A 12194-nucleotide genomic window follows, 5' to 3' on the forward strand; every position below is an offset into this window, starting at 1 on the left:
GGCTCTGTGCACTTAAGACTGAGGGTCCGCAAGGATTTCAGTGGAATACATGAGCAGCCTTGGTGCCATTGACTAAATGATTGTGCGCCAAGATGAAGATTGGCATTGTTCAAGTGATTGGATATTGGTGCATGTCTGCAATGGTTGTGAAGCATCATTTGCCATGTCATTAAATCTGCACAGCTTGCTGTGTCACAACCAGCATGAGCATGCTAGAATGGGAGGAGGGGTCCCTGACGTCAGGCTGCTGACCACGGCCGAGGAGGAGGGGTTGGAGATCATAAGAGAGGACGGAGGCAGGGTGAGTGGAAATGGCGAGGCAGGAGCCACAAGGCATAAGGGGTGAAGTGTCATCACCACTATTGCAGCCACATTTGGAAACTGAAGCAAATTGTGTGAACTCATGTGAATCAGATGTTTAAAGTGCCTCTGTTTGTGTCTCCACTGCAGGTGCCCACACTCGAGTCATGGAATGCCATGTGGCTCAAGACTCCTCCTCTAGGGAGGAAGATGAAGCCATTGACCCAGAGGGTGCAACATCACCTGCCTCTTCTTCCACCTCCGCCATCACAGATACATCCACACGGTCCACAGGGGTTTAAGATTAGAATCTGGGTCACAGTCTGGTGTGTACGATACAGACACATCCCAGCAACTGAGGAAGCATGTGCCAGCCGGGTCCCCTAACAATCGGACGACTGCTGGGGAACAGGCCCCTGCTCAGCCTCATGCTCATGATGATCCTCTGTTTGTAGCTACAAGATGTCTGCCATGTGGAAAATATGTCGGCAATGCCAGAGGTTATGCGTGGCTTTGTCTGTGCCATGGAGGAATCCATGCAAGCCATGATGTTTGCCATGTCCCAGGCATTTTTTAAAAATTCATTCATGCGATGTGGGCGTCACTGGCTAGGCCAGCATTTATTGCTCATCCCTAATTGCCCTTGAGAAGGTGGTGGTGAGCTGCCTTCTTGAACCGCTGCAGTCCATGTGAGGTAGGTACACTCACAGTGCTGTTAGGAAGGGAGTTCCAGAATTTTGACCCAGCGACGGTGAAGGAACGGCAATATAGTTCCAATTCAGGATGGTGTGTGACTAGGTCAATGGTAGCCCCAAGGATGTTGATGGTAGGGGATTCAGCGATGGTAATACCACTGAATGTCAAGCGGGGAAGGTTAGATTCTCTCTTGTTGGAGCTGATCATTGCCTGGCACTTGTGTGGTGTAAATGTTACTTGCCATTTATCAGCCCAAGCCTGGATATTGTCCAAGTTCTGCTGCATTTCTACACGGACTGCTTCAGTATCTGAGGAGTCGCGAATGGTGCTGAACATTGTGCAATCATCAGCAAACATCCCCACTTCTGACCTTATGATTGAAGGAAGGTCATTGATGAAGCAGCTGAAGATGGTTGGGCCTAGGACACTACCCTGAGGACCTCCTGCAGTGATGTCCAGGAGCTCAGATGATTGACCTCCAACAAACCACAGCCATCTTCCTCTGCGCTAGGTATGACTCCAACCAGCAGAGAGTTTTCCCCCTGATTCCCATTGACCTCAGTTTTGCTAGGGCTCCTTGATGCCATACTTGGTCAAATGCTGCCTTGATGTCAAGGGCAGTCACTCTTGCCTCACCTCTTGGGCTCAGCTCTTTTGTCCATGTTTGAACCAAGGCTGTAATGAGGTCAGGAGCTGAGTGGCCCTGGCGGAACCCAAACTGAGCATCACTGTGCAGGTTATTGCTAAGCAAGTCCCGCTTGATGGCACTGTTGATGACACCTTCCATCACTTTACTGATGATTGAGAGTAGGCTGATGGGGTGGTAATTGGCAGGGTTGAATTTGTCCTGCTTTTTGTGTAGAGGACATACCTGGGCAATTTTCCACATTGCAGGGTAGATGCCAGTGTTGTAGCTGTACTGGAACAGCTTGGCTAGGGGTGCGGCAAGTTCTGGAGCACAGGTCTTCAGTACTATTGCTGGAATATTGTCAGGATCCATAGCCTTTGCAGTATCCAGTGCTTTCAGTCGTTTCTTGATATCACGCGGAGTGAATCGAATTGGCTGAAGTATGGCATTTGTAATGCTGGGGACTTCAGGAGGAGGCCGAGATGGATCATCAACTCGGCACTTCTGGCTGAAGATTGTTGCAAATGCTTCAGCCTTATCTTTCGCACTGATGTGCTGGGCTCCCCCATCACTGAGGATGGGGATATTTGTGGAGCTACCTCCTCCAGTTAGTAGTTTAATTGTCCACCACCATTCATGGCTGGATGTGGTAGGACTGCAGAGCTTAGATCTGATCCGTTGGTTATGGGATCACTTAGCTCTGTCTATTGCATGCTGCTTATGCAGTTTGGCATGCAAGTAGTCCTGGGTTGTTGCTTCACCAGGTTAACACCTCATTTTGAGGTATGCCTGTTGCTCCTCCTGGCATGCCCTCCTGCACTCTTCATTGAACCAGGGTTGGTCTCCTGACTTGATGGTCATGGTAGAGTGGGGGATATGCCAGGCCATGAGGTTACAGATTGTGGATGAGTACAATTCTGCTGCTGCTGATGGCCCACAGCGCCTCATGGATGTCCAGTTTTGCATTGCTAGATCTGTTCGAAATCTATCCCATTTGGCACGGTGATAGTGCCACACAACACGATGGACGGTATCCTCAATGTGAAGGCAGGACTTCATCTCCACAAGGACTGTGTGATGGTCACTCCTACCAATACAATCATGGACAGAAGCATCTGCGGCAGGCAGATTGGTGAGGACGAGGTCAAATATGTTTTTCCCTCTTGTTGGTTCCCCCACCACCTGCCGCAGACCCAGTCTAGCAGCTATGTCCTTTAGGACTCTGCCAGCTCGGTCAGTAGCGGTGCTACCGAGCCACCCTTGGTGATGGACATTGAAGTCCCCACCCAGAGTACATTTTGTGCCCTTGTCACCCTCAGTGCTTCTTCCAAATGGTGTTCAACATGGAGGAGTACTGACTCATCATCTGAGGGAGGGCGGTAGGTGGCAATCAGTAGGAGGTTACCTTGCCCATGTTTGACCTGATGCCTTGAGACTTCATGGGGTCCGGAGTCGATGTTGAGAACTCTCAGGGTAACTCCCTCCCTACTGTAGACCACTGTTCCTCCACCTCTGCTGGGTCTGTCCTGCCGGTGGAACAGGAAATACCCAGGGATAGTGATTGCAGTGTCTGGGACATTGTCTGTAAGATATGATTCTGTGAGTATGACTATGTCAGGCTGTTGCTTGACTAGTCTGTGGGACAGCTCTCCCAACTTTGGCACAAGCCCCCATGATGTTAGTAAGGAGGACTTTGCAGGGTTGACAGGGCTGGGTTTGTTGTTGTTGTTTCCGGTGCCTTGGTCGATGCCGTGCGGTCCGTCCGGTTTCATTCCTTTTTCATTCCTTTTTATTGACTTTGTAGCGGTTAGATACAACTGAGTGGTTTGCTAGGCCATTTCAGAGGGCATGTCAGAGTTAACCACATTGCTGTGGTCTGGAGTCACATGTAGGCCAGACCAGGTAAGGACAGCAGATTTCTTTCCCTGAAGGACATGAGTGAACCAGATGGGTTTTTACAACAATCAACAATGGTTTCATGGCCATCATTAGACTAGCTTTTTTTAAAATTCCAGATTTATTAATTAAATGCAAATTCTACCTTCTGCTGTGGTGGGATTCGAACCCATGTCCCCAGATCAATACCCTGGGTCTCTGGGTTACTATTCCAGTGATAATACCACTACGCCACCGCCTCCCTCTGAACAAATGGCTTCCTCAGTCGAGAGTTTGGCGAGCTCTGTAGCAAGTCTGGTTGAGCACTCGAGCCCTATGCAATCTGACCTGCACTCCATTGTTGTTGCTGTTGGCTCAAAGCAGCACAGTCTAAGTGAGAGGGGTTGAGGAACCTGGACCTCCCTACAGGTGCTCCTTCCCCTCAGGGAGTCAGGCAGGTGCCACAGTGCACACAGATGTGCAGGAGGAGAACAGACCATTTGCTCCGGGGCCTATTTCTCAGGACACCCCTCGAGTAAGTAGTGTCTCGTCCTGCCTCCCTGACATTGACTCCCTTACCTCCAGCAGGTGAGTACATGGGGGATACCCAAGCACCAATGCTTCAGAGCCCCAGTAGGATGGAGCTGTCTGTACTGAGTGCCGTTGGAGGGCACAGAGTTTTAAGGGAGTTTGCTAACGGAGGAAATTCGATAAGCAGGGGAACTATAAATTAAGAAAATAAATCTGAGTGCACAAAGTGTAACGTGGAAGTTTTGTGTGTGAGGGAGGGGTTCCTTTCTTTCTTTCTTTCTTCGACCTTTTTTTAGCATCCAGTAGCTGCCTCTCTCTTTGGTACAGGGGAAGACTTTGGTTGAGTAACTGGTCAGCTATTTTACTTCTCATTGTAATAAGTTTTTAAAGTTAAGCTGTGGCAGGCCAGCTTGGCCAAGTGGAATGTACCTCCTGCAGCATGTGGGAAGTCATGGACTCACCATGTGTCCTAGATGAACACCTCTGCAGAAAGTGTCACCAGCTGCAGAAGCTTGAGCTCCGGGTTTCGGAACTTGAGCGGTGACTGGAGTCACTGTTCTGCATTTGGAATGCAGAGGATGGTGTGGATAGCACATTTAGGGATGTGGTCACACCACAGGTTAGGAGCATGCAGGCAGGGAAGGAATGGGTGACTGCCAGGCAGTCTAACAGAACTAGGCAGGCAGTGCAGGCATCCCAAGTCTATATTGCTTGCTAATCAGTTTTCCATTTTTGATATAGGTGAGAGCAATGGTTCCTCACGGAGTGCAGCCAGAGCAAAGTCTGTGACACCACTGGTGGCTCAGCTGCACAGGAGGGGAGGAAGAGGAGTGAAAGAGCAATAGTGATAGAGGATTCGATAGTCAGGGGATCAGATAAGCGTTTTTGCTGCAGTAAACGTGACTCCAGGATGGTGTGTTGCCTCCCTGGTGCCAAGGTCAAGGATGTCACGGAGAGGCTGCAGGACATCCTTCTGAGGGAGGGTGAACAGTCAGAGGGCATGGTCCACATTGGTACCAATAACATAGGTAGGTTGACGGATGAGGTCCTGAAAGCAGATTTTAGGGAGTTAGGAAAGAAATTGAAAAGCAGGACCTCCAAAGCAGTAATCTCAGGATTACTCCCAGTGCCACGTGCTAGTGAGCAAAGGAATAGGAGAATTGATTGATTGAACACGTGGCTGGAGAACTGGTGCAGGACGGAGGGCATCAGATTTCTGAGGCACTGGGACCGGTTCTGGGACAGGTGGGACCTGTACAAGATGGACAGGCTACACCTTAACAGGACCAGAACTAATATCCTTGCACCAAGATTTGCTACTGCTGTTGGGGAGGATTTAAACTAGCATGTCGGGGGATGGGAACCTGAGGGGTAGCTCAAACTGGAAGAAAGTAAAGCTGGTAACAGGAGGTAGAAAAGTAACAAGTGACATAAGAAGGCAGGTGAAACAAAAGCGAGCATCAATTAGGCTTGGAATGCAGAATAATGTCAAGAAGACAAGGTTAAGGGCACTCTACCTGAATGCACGCAGCATTCACAACAAGGTAGATGATTTAAAGGGCCAAATAGAGGTAAATGCTAATGATCTAATTACCATAACAGAAATGCAGCTACAGGGTGACCAAGACTGGGAACTGAATATTCAAGGATATTCGACATTTAGGAAGGACAGGCAAAAAGGAAAAGAAGGTGACGTGCTGCTAATAAGGGATGGGATCAATACATTTAGTAAGGGAGGATCTCAGACTGGAAGAAGAATATGTGGAATCTGTTTGGGTGGAGATAAGAAACAGCAAGAGGCAGCAAACATTGGTAGGAGTCATTTATAGGCACCCAAACAGTAGTGGTAGTGTGGGGCATGGTATTAATCAGGAGATTAGAGACGCATGTGGCATGGGTAATACAACAATCGTGGGTGACTTCAATCTGCATATAGTCTGGGTAAACCTAATGAGCACTTGGCGGACGAGTTTCTGGAATGTGTTGGGGATGGTTTTCTAGAGCAGTATGCTGAAGAACCGATTAGAGAACCGGCTAATTTAGATCTATTATGTAATGAGAAAGGGCTAATTAATAATCTTGTTGTAAAAGAACCTAAAGGGATGAGTGACCATAATATGATAGAATTTTACATTGATATTTGAAAGTGAGGTAGTTAAATCTGAAGCCAGGGTGTTAAAGTTGAACAAAGGAAATTATGAAGGTATGAAGGGCAAACTGGCTGATGTGGATTGCGAAAATACATTAAAAGGTATGACAGTACATAGGCAAAGAAATATTACATAGTCATATTCCTTCAAGGCACAAAGACCCCAAAAGTAAAGGCAGTCAACTGTGGATAATAAAGGATGTTAAGGATTGTATAAGATTAAAAGAAAAGGCCTATAAAGTTGCCAGAAATAGTAGTAAACCTGAGGATTGGGACGATTTTAGAATACAGCAAAGGGAAACCAAGAAGCTGATCAAGAAAGGGAGAATAGAATATGAATGTAAGCTTGCAAAAAATATAAGAACAACAATAAAAGCTTCTACAGATACGTAAAAAGTAAATGGATAAGACAAATGTGGGTTCATTAGAGGCAGAGTCAGGAGAATTTATAATGGGGAATAGAGAAATGGCAGAGAAGCTAAATAATTACTTTGTGTCTATCTTCACTGAGGAAGATACAAGAAATCTCCCAGAATTAGCGATCCAAGGGATTAGGGAGGAATGAGGAATTGAAGGAAATTAGTATTAGCAAGAAAGTTGTATTGGAGACATTTATTGGGCTGAAGGTTGATCAGTCCCCAGGACCTGATATTCTACATCCCAGAATGTTGAAAGAGGTAGCTACGGAGATAGTGGCTGCATTGGTGATCATCTTCCAAAATTCTATAGATTCTGGAGTGATTCCTACAGATTGGAAGGTTGCAAATGTTACCCCACTATCTAAGAAGGGAGGGAGAGAGAAAACAAGGAATTACAGACCTATTAGCCTTACCTCGGTCATTGGGAAAATGCTAGAATCTATTCTAAAGGATGCAATAAATGGATTCTTGGATAATAATGATCTGATTGGGCTTAGTCAACATGGATTTATGAATGGGAAATCATGTTTGACATACCTGCTGGAGTTTTTTGTGGATGTTACTAACAGAATTGATAAAAGGGGAGTCGGTGGACATAGTATACTTGGATTTTCAGAAGGCTTTTGATAAAGTCCCCCACAGGAGATTGGTTAGCAAAATTAAAGCACATGGGATAGGAGGTAATATACTGGCATGGATTAAGGATTGGTTAACAGGCAGAAAGCAGAGAATCGGAATAAAGGGGTCATTCTCGCATTGGCAGGCTGTGATTAGTGGGGTACCGCAGGGATCAGTGCTTGGGGCCCCAGCTGTTCACAATATATATCAATGATTTGGATGTGGGGACCAAATGTAATATTTCCAAGTTCGCAGATGACACAAAACTAGGTGGAATATGTGTTGTGAGGAAGATGCAAACTGCTTCAAGGGGTTTTGGACAGACTTAGTGAGTGGGCAAGAATGTGGCAGATGGAATATAATGTGGATAACCTCATTTATCCACTTTGGTAGGAAGAATAGATGTGCAGAGTATTTCTTAATTGGTTAGAGATTAGAAAGTGTAGATGAACTAAGGGACCTGGGTGTCCTTGTCAATAAGTCACTGAAAGCTAACATGCAGATGCAGCAAGCAATTAAGAAGGCTAATGGTATGTTATTAACCTTTATCGCAAGAGGATTTGAGTACAGGAGTAGTGAAGTCTTGCTTCAACTGTATAGAACCTTGGTTAGACCGCACCTGGAGTACTCTACTCCAAAGTAGGGACCTTAGGAAGGATATTATTGCCATAGAGGGAGTGCAACGAAGATTCACCAGACTTGTTCCCGGGATGGCGGGACTGTCCTATGAAGAGAGATTGGGGAAACTGGGCCTGTATTTTCTGGAGTTTCGAACAATGAGGTGATCTCATTGAAACCTATAAAATACTTAAAGGGATAGACAGGGTAGATGCAGCTAAGATGTTTCCCCTGGTTGGGGAGTCTACAACCAGGGGACACAATTTCAAAATAAGGAGGAAGCCACTTAGGACAGAGATGAGGAGAAATTTCTTTACTCAGCGGGTTCTGAATTTTTGGAATTCTTTATCCCAGTGGGCTGTGGAAGCTCAGTTATTGACCATGTTTGAAGCAGAGATTGATAGATTTCTAAATACCAATGACATAAGGGGATAATGAGGATAGTGTGGGAAAAAGGCGTTGAAGTGGATGATCAGCCATGATCATATTGAATGACGGGACAGGCTCGATGGGCTGAATGGCCTACTCCTGCTCCTATGTTCCTGTGTTCCTCTCAAGGCCCCGTTCCTCCAGAGGATGCCTGCCATGGTCATCCACGGCAATGGGCAGCACACTGATTAGACTGCCTCCGCCTCAGCTGCTAATGTTGGGGTAGCACCTGGACGTAGTGGTAGAAAAATGAAATTGAACCAGTTTTGAGCACAAAAGTGGCATGGGTGATGTACATATTGCGAGAATAGAAAATATTTATCAATATATATGTATTTCATTTAAAATTTGATCTCCTCTCGTTTTGCTTGGTTTCAGATAGGTATAAAGATTTTTTTTTGAGGCCAATGGCAAGAACGCAATGAGGCTTGCAAAGCCTCTCAGCAAATATTCAGTGCCCATTTCTCATTGGAATTTGAACCTTCACTCTTCAGTGATGGCTGTTTTCCTATTGATGATTAATTACTTTTTCCCTGTCTTGCCTTACCTTCGCTTTCTGTGGTCATAGCGTAACACTGCTTTCACTGGTGTGTCCTCGTATTCATCGTAGCCCACAGATGATTTAAAATGCCAATCTCATGAAAGTGCAGCAATGCTTTGTTAAGATTGCAGCAATGAATAAGATTTCATGTATAGGTGAATTTCGGTGAGGAATTATGTTCCTTCTCCCAACGTTCCTTGATGATGTGGATTATTGGCTGAAAATTGCATAAATCAGGTTCTCAATGATGCTCCTTGCATGCCTCTCCATTATATCGATGACAGCACCTTGCTGTATGGCTGTGAAACATGGGCGACTTACAGCTACCACGAAAAGAAGCTCAATAGTTACCAGCTTCGTTGTCTGGAGTGCATTATGGGTATATCCTGGCAGGACAAAGTTACAAATGCGGCAGTCCTCAAAGGCAGAGCTCCCAAGTGCATTGGCGCTAATCAAATAGAGGCAGCTTCTGTGGATTGGACACTTCCGCAGAATGGAAGATGGTTGCATACCCAAGGACCTTCTGGATGGTGAGGTAGCCGGGGCCAGACGACCAGTGGGGTGCCAAAGCTCCACTTCAAGGATGCTTGCAAGCGTGACATGAAAGCCCTAAATGTTGACTATCACACCTGGGAGTCACTAGCTGTCGAAAGAGGGAAATGGTGACACATCCTGTGCACTGGTGTACACTACCACGCTGACCAGTTACTACAGCAGCTTGGCAACAGACACCAACGTCAAAAACAACAACTCGCAGCTTCACGTGCAGCACTTGTAGCAGAACGTACCTCTCAAGGATTGGCCTTTACAGCCATCAGCAAAAGTGGACAAAGTGAAGACAACCCACCTAAATGGATTGTTTGCTACGTGTTCATCATCTTTCATAGATGAAAGGATGCCAACCATGAGTCATGACATTTTCCTGGGAGACGTGCGCAATCATGCATGATTCTTCTCCTGTAGTCATAAACCAGTTGCACATTTAATGAGTGAAAGCCTTTGCGATTGACAAATCTAGCAGTCTGGCCCCAGGGAGCTCTAATGACCATATGAGTACAGTTGATCACCCCTTGCACTCTAGGGAACCCAGCGATGGTACTGAAGGCCACAGAGCTTGCTGCCTGGCTGTCCTTGTCTATAGGTAAGTAGATGAAATCATTGGCATATCAAAAAATGGCATTGGCCAGTGGATTGCAGACTGTGAGATGCCACATATGTCACCTGTGGATTCCTGGAAGGAGCCACTAGCAGAATTTGAGTGCAGCAGTCAGCTTGAGGGAAAGTGGCATAGGATTCCCTCCAAAGCCAAGCTGCTGCAGGTCTGTCACATTTCACATTACATGCGGAGGCATCTCTGACATTTGTAGGTAATTTGTCCTTGTGCTGAGAATGTGCCCCTTGCATGCCTCATGACGTGCGAGTATAAGGCCAGTCCTGGATCGTATCATTCAGAGCATCCTCACCTTCCTGTTCTGTCTGTTGCTGGCGCTCAGGCATCATGCATTGAGGGGAAAGAGCCTTCCTTAGCCTCTTCTTCCTGTGGTACTAGTTAAATTGGGTATATGAGACCCTTGTGCTGCAGCTTTTCTGAACAATAAATAAGCAGAGCGCAGCAATTCAGTCCTCTGTTGCCAGTGAGCTGAAACATCCAGGCAATTGTCATGCTAGGCCCGTACCTGCCAAGAATGAGGCATATTAATTTTGTCATGAACATTGATTTCAAATTGGCACTGGAGTGAAGAAACGACTTGCTTTAAAAAAAAAAGTTGCCAGATTTTGGCTGGAAATACATTTGCATATTAACAGACAGTGCTTGGAAAGGACAAAGGACCATTCCCTGACATTCAACTCACAATGGACTTTTGATCACCAGACAATGAAGGTGGGGGAGCTCGCATTCCAGGTTAACCGCTAAGATGGCCGAATACACAAACAGACATGGTCAAACCAGCTAGCCACATGACTAACCTGCTGGGCAACCTAAGTTTTTTTAAATTTGTACAAACAGTTTGGGCAGAAAGCAGGGTGCTGCTGGACTGAGAAGATCTCTCCTGGCTGGCTCGTCGTAGCCGCTCCTGTCTGCCTGCTCCCATCTCTTTCTCACAAGCCTCTGAATCCACTGAAGACACATGAACCCCAAGAGAGAAAAGTCATCGACAGTGAACAAGGTTTAAGAAGATTACTGGGCTCCAACAAAAAGCAAGATCTACCTACAATCAACGACTCTACAGTGAGCTCGAAGAACCATAACAACAACTCTTAGATAGTGCCTCAAACTTTTCCACTTTATTTTTTCTTCTGCTCTTTTCTGTCTCTATTTGCATGTGTGTATTGCGGATGCATGCGAGCGTGGGTATGTCGTGTATCCGTAGGCGTTAACCGAATTAGAGTTCAAGTTTTATACATTTCAACATTTCTTCTTTAAACCCAAGAAAGCCTGTTTGTGCTGGTTTCTTTACCTTATAATTGGAAAGCGGTGAACAAGGATTCATCAAGTGGGAGCTAAAAACACACACTGTTTAAAAATTAAACCCTGTTAACAGTACGAGCAGGTGAAGGCTGAGAGGGAACCCTAAACACCTTTCTCACCTGGTCGTAACACAATGAAACAACTCCCTTATAACTGCCCTCAAATTGCAGCCAGGTAAAAGACTATCATTTGCCTCCTCCCACTCTCCTTGCTCTCCTTGAGTATCCATGTGGTTTCTATTGTCTTTGGAGAAAATGGTGCACGTGGAATTCAGGGCAAATCGCCCCAAATTCTAATCTCCTCCTTCAACCTTCCAGCTTGAGCCCATCACCCTTGATCCATCCAATGTTACAGTTGCCCTTCCCTCCATAACCATTGAGCCTCCCCTCATTACTGTGCACAGTGTAATCATCAATTTATTCATGCCATCCCTCGTCCCATTCCTATTGGCATGCCAACTCTTACCCTTGAACCTCCTCACATCAAACTGACCATTCTTTGAGTCTCGTTCCCCTCCATATGAGGTTGTCGATTTCAACCCATTAGTTTTGACCTTCCCCCTACAGAATCCATTTGCCCCCACTGGTACGTGACACTTCCTTCTGCTAGCCAGTACCCTCAATTTGCCCCATAGCTCTCTGAAATTGACAGCACTCATCCCTCCCTTTAGGTCCTTGCCACATTTCTTCACACTGTACTGCTATAATCCACCCAGCACCCCCACAGCCGACAACATGCATCTTCAGCATCAACAACAAGCACTCAACACCCTGGATGCTCCATTCCACCCTTCTCTGTTCCTCCATGCACCCGATCAGCCCCACCCTTCTCTCCCCAAATACCCTGTCCTGATCCTCCATGTAACCCCTGCCCATTCCTTTGCCACCATCCCCTGAGATGATTCACCCTTGCTGGTGCCG

The 12194-nt window shown here is 46.3% G+C and overlaps 1 protein-coding gene across 1 annotated transcript in view; it reads right to left on the minus strand.

The window, feature by feature from the left end:
* The window catches only part of LOC137377250 (mucin-6-like), a 268629-nt gene that overhangs the window by 147802 nt on the left and 108633 nt on the right, over window positions 1-12194 (minus strand). The gene's annotated exons all lie outside the window — the stretch shown is intronic.

This window comes from Heterodontus francisci, chromosome 14, assembly GCF_036365525.1.
Source record: "Heterodontus francisci isolate sHetFra1 chromosome 14, sHetFra1.hap1, whole genome shotgun sequence".
Taxonomy (NCBI): Eukaryota; Metazoa; Chordata; class Chondrichthyes; order Heterodontiformes; family Heterodontidae; genus Heterodontus; species Heterodontus francisci.